Below are 10,642 nucleotides of genomic sequence, written 5' to 3'. Positions count from 1 at the left end.
CAAACGAATACTCATTAGTTTTCGACAGGCTGATACTTTCGACCATGGTATTAATTTATTCCGATCGTCCTTCCTTACTCGATCCACGAATTCTCGTTAAAATTGTATCGTGTGTTGCAATGGTCGATGACTGCGGAACTGTAATTTTTAATTTGTATAAAGTCGGAAGATGTGGATTATTTATAAAACTCATGTTCGATTAAATGATTGTTACCGTAATACAAAGTCGCCAGTTCGTTTTACTTCCCACGATCCCTATATCCTCCGTAGGTGCGCTGTTTGGTCTTCAACGTTTTGTTCGTCTGTTTTCATCTGATACGAGATAAAATCCTACGAATTAACGAAATATAATCTTTCTTTTGGAATGTTGAGATATCATGGATTAACGCGGTGTACTTAATTTACCTTATAAGAGTAGATCACGCGAAATGACCATCTTTAGTAACGAAATTTGCCATCTTCGTGGAAGTTTAATCGAAGCGGAACGTATCGACATTCGTAAGGTGAAAGTTGGCAAGTTTTCATCCGAAATAATCAGGCTGTAATACTTGACGACGAAATGTACCCTCCGTGTATTTATGGGGCTAGCCAATCAGGAACCACACGCAGATCTCGGCTGTTCGTTGCGTGTTCCGTGTATCCGGATGTCCTCTCACGTGTACGTGCCCGTTTTGTTACTTTTATTTCGCTTTAAGTGTGGCACTGACTCAAAGAGGAGAGCCCACGTCCGGATTCTGCGTTTACTTCGTATAATGGTACCGTTGCGTGTTTCGATCTCTCGCAAACAGATTTTTCATCTTATCGTACATTTGGCGGTGGATAAAAGCTCTATGTCTGTTTAATAGAAAATGCAAATACGAAGTATCGAAAGTAATTAAAAATTTTTATCCGCGTGTAACCAAGTTCGAAACGAATTTCTAATTTTACGTTGGTCAAGATATATAGTCCCATATACAATATATCGTTCTATAAGAGAAATCTGCGTTAGTAATAATAAATAAATTAGTAATACAGTATTTAGCGTTCTAAACAGAGTTTTAAATTTGATTTTACAGGAATTTTCGTTTTACGATAGAAATTTGTTTTATATTATATATCAATTAATGTAATATTAATGTTATATTATATATCAATTAATATTTATTATAAATAAAATTTCATTTCATCCAGGATTTTAGTGCAGAGTAGGAGTTGAGATATTTAGGTAGGCTTCGCGTTGTCGCCGTGTGTCTTATCTCCGTGTTTAATATAGTTGCGCGTTACGTACGATAAATTGCCGATATGTCGATAAATGGTCGATACGTGATATTTCATTTTCAATGAATCGGAACGCAGTCGCGTGCAGCCGTGACGACACGTTCGAAACGCGTTTAAAAATAAAACTCTGTATCCCGCTACAGTCGGATCGAAAGGCACGACGACTCCCTGTTCTCTTTCGTTACTTCGTTACAAGTACTTGTAAAAATGTACTTGCTCCATAACAATAATTTATTTCTCTTTTGCTTAAGATTAACCTGTCTTTTCTTCGCAATTTATTATCGTTTTCTCCCCGTTCCGTTTCCCCAATTAAACAGTGAGTAGAAAGTTTTTCTTTGCTGGTCGGTTGCTATATTATTATTACGTTGTCTTGTATAATTTAATTCCCGCTGCATTCGTAAAACGGGGAATTCCCCGGTTTCTCAATGAATACGCGTATTACTCGAACACGCATACGCATCGTAGGTCTGATTTTCTCAGCTCGCATCTTTGTCTCACGCAGCAGATCACTGGCAAGTCAGTCGATTACCACGTTCGCTCCGTCTCGGAAGTATTGGCACACGTACGTAAACTTAAGTAAACGTTAAAACTTGTTAGAAAATTATGACGACGTTCCGAAGCGTTCAACTATTCCGTATTTATCTTATTTCCGAGCGAATCGTATTTTGCTATCATATTTACAAAGTTCTTGAGTATCGAAAGAAACTATGTAAAGTGAAATTTCAGTTTACGTGAATTCAGCCTAGTTATAACAGTTTCATAATAACTTGTAACCATTGCAAACAATGACCTTGCTACTTTTCATTCAACGTTGAATATATTAACAATCGTATTTATTTCGTTTTATTGATGTCTAAAATGAAACAGATCTGCTAATGACGTTGCACGATATAATATGAAGATTATACGATATAAAAGTATAATAATACGTTGGCGATGTTTCGGGAACATTAAGTTTTTACGTTTGTTAAAAGTAAAACGTATGTATATATGGAAATGAAAGAGGAGCGTCGATTCGAGTGGACGGCACGTGTCAAATTTGCACGACGAAGATCGGTCAAAGGTGGCGAGCGTTCACGAAGAAAGGAAGAAAAAAAGAAAGAAGGATTGGAGACAGTTTCCGCGACAGGTTGTAGGAACGGTGCATTGGTTAGAATAAAGACCGCGGGCCATTGTTAAACGTAATAATATAACGGGGTTACGGTCCCAAAGGTTACACGGTCTCTCGTGACGTTGTCTTGGCAGGGAGAATAGGGGGACAGAGGTAGAACGGGTGCAGCCGGACGAAAGAGGAGGCGAGATCGGGAGGCCGATCTTCTTATTTTGGTCCGACTATGGAGATCCGTTAAAGCCACAAGCGCGAATAGCAGGTACAAACGAATACCTCGCAATTTATGCGATAGACGCGGTCTGCTACCGCGAATCCGTTCATCCGCCATCGCCATTTATCACCATTTATAACCATTTATAACCATTTATCGACGAATTTGCCTGGGACAGAGGCCGAGAGACTGGACGAATTACGATGCACCTCGTTTTTTAACGTGGATAATGTATCAGCTTGGACATGTATATATACAACATATAAAACATCCAGAGTAAATTATTCGTAATACTTTTCTAAACGAAAATGATTCTCTGCTTAGATTTCATTTCCTTAATCTTATTAACAAATCAAATATCAACTTTCTCGTGCAATATTTTATTAATATTTTATATACCAATATCATCGAATAGTAAGTATAGAACGTGACAATCGTTAATTAAGTGGTAAATTTCTGCAGCAAATTGTTTTTCGTAGGGCGTGTAATTATCCTAACGCGATATTTCTATAAATAGTTGGTCGTGTCTGATAATATGTATTCGACAAAGTATCGATCAGTCCGATTGGACAACAAGAGACATGTCATTGATCGTATTCGGTCGAAATGGAAAGAATAAGAGGATGAAAGAAATCGATCGGTTGAGAGAAGGAACCGATCCGAAGGACGAGTGATTGATTAAGAAAGGCGAGAAACAGACGAGATACGAGGAGTTAGAGGCTAAACGTTAAGACGGCGAGGTGGAAGAAAGGGATCGTGGCATCACGAATCCAATCGCGGCCTACGTAGCCAGTCAGGCCAATGACCTAGATTTTTCGGGCCCGTTGGGCCAGGCAGGGCTTTTTACCAAAGATCGCTGGGTCAGGTTATAACGAGCGTACACCTTTTCTAGGAGACTGGTTCCTGGACTCCCGTAGCGCGGCAACGTAAGAAGGTTCCCGACGCTGCAGCGAATCGAAGAATCCGAATTAACAGGACGCTCGGTGTCGATACTACGTATTCCACTATCCACTCGGTATCGGCGGACTCATCTGCTGCTTTTAAATAACGATTAACGTTGAAAAACGACGTTTCTACGATGTTTCGAAATTATCTATATGTAAATATATATATATATATATATGCAATGAATAAATAGATACGTAATTTGAATATAGAATTATCAGATGTGAACGATCCATTGCATCGTAGTTGTATCTTATCTTATCCGGAGAGTGCTCCCACCCGCCTTCGAATTCCAGGCAAACATCCGCGTTCCTGGCGAGCGTTTTCACGTTTCCGTTTCGACCGCCAACCTAGTAATTTATAAATTGCCCTTTGTAGCGGTCAACGTTAAGTCGGACAATAGAGGCACGCGGAAGCGGAGGAAGATGGATATTTTCGGAGGTGGTTGGAGCGTGCAGGAAAGAAGAGTCTCGGAAAACGGATGTGCGGAAGATTGGGCTCGATTATGGGCTCTCGTCGAGGGAGAGAGGGAGAGAGGGAGAGAGAGAGAGAGAGAGAGACAATGGACATCCTTCTGTGGTTTAGTGCACGGGTTCTACCGTTGGGTAAAGCGTGACAGACGGTAGCGTGCTGGCAGCGACTGTAGAGCGGCATAGGCCGGTCGAAGAAAGTCTTTCACCGTGTATGCGACTCGACAGGGGGGGGAGTACCTTTCGTGGAGTACGAGGAGTACGAGGAGTACGAGGGGTACGAGGAGTACGAAGAGTACGAGGAGAAGGAGCAACAGCGGATAGTGGTGGAACAGGGCAAAGAGGAACGACGAGGGAGGAGAACGATGTTATACTACGTTGTTACGTTGGTATACTTGGTCGTCGGTACCAGGCAGCGATGTTCCACTTACACGGCACACTTAGCAACCCGCCTCGGTTCAGGATCCTGAAGAGTGGGTCTATTCCACGGCTGCGACCGCGTCATGTACTACTCGGTCGTGTATACGACGGCTGTTCCGACGTGAAATTCCTGATAGAGCGCAGGCCGGCCGTCGATACTTGCTTGGGAAATGACGGACTCGATGCTAGAAAACTAGGGGAGAATTCACGTGCGCGCGTTCCGATCGATGCTTATCATTCGCGTCGAATTTCCACTTAAATCGCTGACAAATTCAGATTCAACGCGATTATTAGTATCGATAAATTGTATTGCGTGGCAGTAACGAGGATCGTAACTTTGGCAATGTATGGTGGAAAATTAGAGAGCTAATGTCTTCTAATCTAACAGCTAATCTCATGTGTTTGCGAAATTATTTTATCGTTAAGAAAAACAAACTCTTTGTTCGTGTAACTCGTAATTTACGTCTTTGTAATACTTTGATCTTTTAATAGCTTGCTGAAAAATGACGAGAGCGTTGCTGACAAAACTTGGCGCGGTTATTCCGAGAGAAATGATTTCGTTATAAACTAAACGTAATCTAACGAACTAGTTCTCACAGGTTGAAGGTTCTAGGGCAACGGAGTGTTTCGATACGTGAAACGCGCCAGATAATTAACATAACAATTGCGTGTCGCGGAATGACGGCAACGCGTTCTTGCTCCGGTGTTTGCCTTTCAGTAGCCTGGCGTCTTTCGAAATAATTTACATACTTACATCGATGTAATAAATATATAGGAAAGTATATCGAAATTAACAATTAATAAATATATAATAATAGTTGGGTAAACTTGCGCGAAAACAGAGGTTTGTATTTCAACCTTTTCAAGCATTACGAAATCGTCAGAGTCGATATAAAGTTTATAAAATCGTAGGCGGAAACAGAGACATACCGTTATTAAGATCTTAAGCAAAAAAAAGAGCTTAAACAAATCGTTGGAACTTTTCTTAATTAATCGATTAAAAAAACGTTGAAAAATAAGATTCAGTCGTGAAAACTAACTAAAGAACGTTTGCAAATGTAACGTCGAGTTAATCGGGGAAATAATAAGAATTACCAGACTGTTTATTTTTAAGCAAGCGCATATTTTTTGTTAATGAATTAATGTTAATTGCGTTACTTGGATCAATATTATATAAGTAGCTACGTTACAGGTACCTTGAATATATTCGTCGAGTATCGGACATTGGCAGTCGTAGGAAGGTAGCGAAGTAGGTAGCGAATCGTACGAAATTTGATATATCCGAGGCTAAATGATCGATTTAAGCGACAATCAAGTCAATTGACAATACCTTTTCTAGCCATTGTAATAGCGACATGTTTCATAATCAGCGACGAGATAGAGGCGGCGCGCGAACGTCCGTGTCTCGAAGATTATGCAGCAACTGGGCCGAGTCGAAATTCGAGCGTTTGCTCGTGGTGCGAGGGATAGAAGACCGGTGGCATCTGCGGGTGTCGTTGTTCTCGCGATTCTGCGGAGAATATGATCGACGCGATGGCGGGATGAAACAGCAAGATGTTCCGAATTCCCGTTGAGAAATCGAAATTACGTGGAATCCGCTCGTTCCAAGTTCGACACGCTTTCCACCATTTAAAGAAAGTTCCGTCGCGCAAAATTCTGCGTCACTCGCGAAATCCTCGAAATTGCACTTGCAAGCACGCTCGCCGATGTCTCTGGTACTGTTTCATCGAGAACGAGGGAGATCGAGACTGGCGATATGATGCAAGGTAAAGAGTACTTGCTTATTTACTGTGCTACTCTGCTATGGTACTCTACCATTGGAGACGTTAACCAACGTATTTTATTATTATTTATTTCATCCAATTACAATATACGCAAACGAATAATTGAAACTGCAATTACTCCGCGTTACTCTCGATTGAACTGAACTCTCGATTCGTTGGTTCTTCTTTGCATACGTTTACAAACGTGCAGTACGTTTACATACGTTTACACGTACGGTTGGTTATTACGTTACATACTTTTACTTTTTATTATATTATAGTTGGCGTTGTAAACGGCTACATACCAAATTTCTTTTCTTGTAAGACGTTATTACGTAACATTGCGTGCCGTTGCGCGTGATATCGATATTTTTCAATTCTATCGTAAATTTGACCAAATTTTGAAAAATAATTCCTTCCCAGTAATTTATTATATAAAGCGGCGAAGTAAAATTGTACGATGTAGAAACAGAATTTTTACATGTACGAAATTTGGATATTTTGACGAATAAACGTAAAACAGAGAATAAACGTAGTAACTTGTTTTACCAATAATCGCGATAAATAGACCGCTTGGTGTCGTCGATACGATGCTCTAATTGCGTATTCTCCGCCTGTACAAACGTCGTTGAGATATTGTTCTCTATTCTAATTCATATTCCAACTCATATACGTATGTTCTTCGTCTACGTAAATGTTATAGATGTACAGACTTGTACAGGCTGTTGGGAAATGGTTTGTCACGAACATCGAAAGGTAACCGGCGAATCGATCTTGACATTGAAGTAAGATGGACATTTCCAAATACACGTCCTATATATATTTTTTGACACGTGTGATTGGAACGCGGTTGAGCCTACAAAAAATACGTAAAGCTGGAAGAACTGGAAAAAATGTATCGTTTAATGGCGGTGAAAGTTTAAAATCTAAAAATAAATGCGTAATATGTTTGAATGGAAAATAGACAGTTGTCCCGGCGGTTGCTGACGAACCGATTGCGCGGCGGTGGGGCCGCGGGGCAGGAAAAAGAATTTCGTAAATGGACGAATAATTAAAGGCGATTCGAATCATGTGAGTGGTATGGTTCACACAATTACGTGTTCTGAGCTGCTTCTCAATGGACGATGGTGGGTATGCTTCGTAGACAAGAAGACGAGCACCTTACACACGCGAACACACTGTACACGCATAGAGCCGCGTCATACTTCCAACTTGTGACTCCGTAATAGGATTCTCCATTCCCGTGGTAAAGTTCCCATCGTCTGGTCTATCGTTCTTCGGTCTTTTCAACGCAACCTCAGCCGGAGATCGTGTCAAAAGATTCGCGACACATTAGGTCGCAGTCCGACGAAAATAAGAAAACAAAACGATTCAAGGAATATGTTTCTCGTTTCGCTTCTTTCTTCGACTCGATTCGCACTTTCGTGACGATATTACGAAACAACCAATATAAATGAGCGACAACTATTCGATTCTCTCGATAAAACATCTTGATCAAATAACTTTGATGTTAGATGTTTGACGTTAGATTTTTACTTACAAGTTGTAAGAAAAACATTGGAACTTGTATATATACACGGAAGGTAAAACCAAAGCTTTAGGTAACCTTTTAAGGCAATTAAAACGGGAAAAAATCCATTATTTTACTATTAGATTGGCAAAAATATTCGATCGTCCGGTCACAATTCTACGTCTGTATCGGTCCAGATAATGAGAATCTTCCTATACCCTGAAGCTTAAATGCGGAACACTTGTCGATCTATCAAAGAAAGCAGAACACAACGAGTAGTACGTAAAGCATAGAAAGCCTTTCACCATTAAGATACTATCGGCAAAATAAGCGTGTACATAGGAGGTGCTAAAGAAGTAAGTTCACAAAGGTGAAGGAAGATTTTTTGAAACCAGGCGGCAATTGTTTCCTCGGAAGGAGGTTTGACTTTCCGTAATTATACTCGACCCACGTGGCAGACCGTGGCCTGTTAACTTTTAGTCAAATTGCTCGTTCCGTCATCGTTTAAAAATCTCGATCGTTAGCGTACGAGTAGCGTCAGTCCGTGATTAAGGGGCCATTAAGCGTTACCTCTCGCCTTGTTGAAATTTGCCAAATAAAGCTCGCTTTACGATGTTAGCTTCGTATTATCCGTTCAAACGCAGAATGCATTATTGTTATTGAACGAGGAGGGATAACGAGGCAAGAAGATATCGCTGTACCGTTGAAAAAACGAGGAAATTCTTCCTGAATACTAGGCCTAGCGATCTTTAACGCGTATCTAAATATATTAGATAAAAGTGATACCGACTAACGAGTTGCACAGAAGCTACCTTTAATCGACCCTTATAAGATTATATAAGTTTTATATAATTATATTTGTTCGATCGATACGTTTACCGAGACGAATCGTTTATTATTTAAGCCGTACAACGTCAATCGTGTATTTGGATAATGAAATTAAAAGACTCGCACAGAGAGTTTAACTCGCGAGATTTATCATCCGAACGGTAGTACTTAATCGGGTAGAGTGATTTTTGCTCGAATGGAACCGTGTGGATAATACAAGTGAACCTCGGTGTTAATATATTGGCTATTGAGGCTGCTAGTTGGGAATGCTTTTGAAAACGAGGAAGAAATGGCGCAGTAAGACATGGAGAAATACAGTTAAGAATTCGTCGCACGTGGAATCGCTATATCTAGCTGTTCTTGCCCTTATCTGATGCTCCGTTTAAATAAGAATTCCTAATTACCATTGTACACTCCCTTCCAGTAACGATTTACGATTTGCCGTCGAACCATGTACACGTGGAATGACAACGATCGCAGCTTGTCATCGGCGTTAAGGGCACCTGCCATCGTTCTTTTTGCTTCGGCACCACTATCTTTTTCCTCTCTCCTATCGGTTCTAGCGGTACCGTGATTACATTAGCATACTTTTAATGCGTGCGCAACGACCAAATTGTAACATATAATATATATATATATATATATCTATGTATAGAAGCTAACAATCAACGATCGATCAACGGATAGATCGAAAACCTTGATTGGGCTAACGAGGTAAGTGCTTATGGGCTAACGTTACTCGTAATTCAGATTCGATGGTAATCGTTGCATTTGCTCGGTATCGTAGAACGAAGCCAATGTACAAAGTATAAAATATCGAGAAAAATCTCTGCGTAAATTTCAGTCGTATACTAATTAAAAAAATTGTTAAAAAATTAATCGCAGCCTAGTTATTACATAGTTACACGTTAGAGTAGTTAATAGAATATATTAACAATTCGGTTGTTTATAATTATCGATCAAATTAAATAATTATTATATTATCGAATTATATTATTAAAATAAATAATTATCGATTAAATAAGATTTCGATATCTCGTACCTTTTTACGTTATTTCACTCTAAGCATGTATTGATGCGATAGATGTAAAGATTCCTATTTGGTGTGCAGCACTTTGCATACAAGTTTAAAGATTAAACATAAATACAGAATATTTCGAACGAGTGAAATTTGTTAAGATCGTTGAATTAAAATTTTAACGAAATTTTAATGATTTCTAAATATTTACAACATTCCTTCCTCGTTGTTTATAACTTGTAGCTTAAAACCAAGTAATTTTTAGAACGCGTATTTGTTAAGACTTCCTACTTACATACATGTACATTATATGCTCTAAAAGTTTTCGACCTTCTTTTCAAAACACTCTATATATTTCGCTTTCTCCTAGATGTTCGGAAAGACAAGTATCTTGGCAAAAGCGTAATCCTTTGTATACACGTAGAAATAGAAGGAATATCTCGTCGACTTCAATATCGTTGAGTAGACTGATTGATAAAGCTTGATTATTGATCGTTAAACGTACAAACGTATACGACAAATTCATAAAAATCTATCTAGTTAGAATAATCGATTGACAACGATGAACGTTCGATTGGACGAACTTTGAATTAAAATATCGAATAAATACCGAAACGTATTGTCAAACGAACGTTATTTCCGGCAAAAGGAAAGAAAATGAGGAAATCGATTGTTATCGTACGATCTTTCAAAGTAATAATTTGGCTGATGTGGCTGCTGATGAGACTAATCGTTGTACCCCGTTGTAATTTACGACGTTTGTCGCGAATGCGATATACATCCATACATATACGTAGGTATATGAATATTCATATATTGGAAAAATTGACCTTTCCTTTCTGACTGTTGTACGACGAATAAGTACACGACATTTCATCCGTATCTAATTATTTCACGATGATATAATATAATGGATGCGAGGATTCGAATGAAAAAATAAGTAAGTAATGCACGAAATTCATCAAATTTCATAGAATAATAGACGTCGATCGTAGCCGAGCGATTGTTGATTTTTCACACAGATCTCATTAAAATTGATATTCTTCTGGTATCCTGTATGAATACCAAGTGGCGTTTGTTTTCATTGTCTCATTTTTTTTTTCGAGAAT

Source organism: Bombus affinis, chromosome 2 (assembly GCF_024516045.1).
Source record: "Bombus affinis isolate iyBomAffi1 chromosome 2, iyBomAffi1.2, whole genome shotgun sequence".
Lineage (NCBI taxonomy): Eukaryota > Metazoa > Arthropoda > Insecta > Hymenoptera > Apidae > Bombus > Bombus affinis.
Note: the sequence above shows the minus strand (reverse complement) of the source record.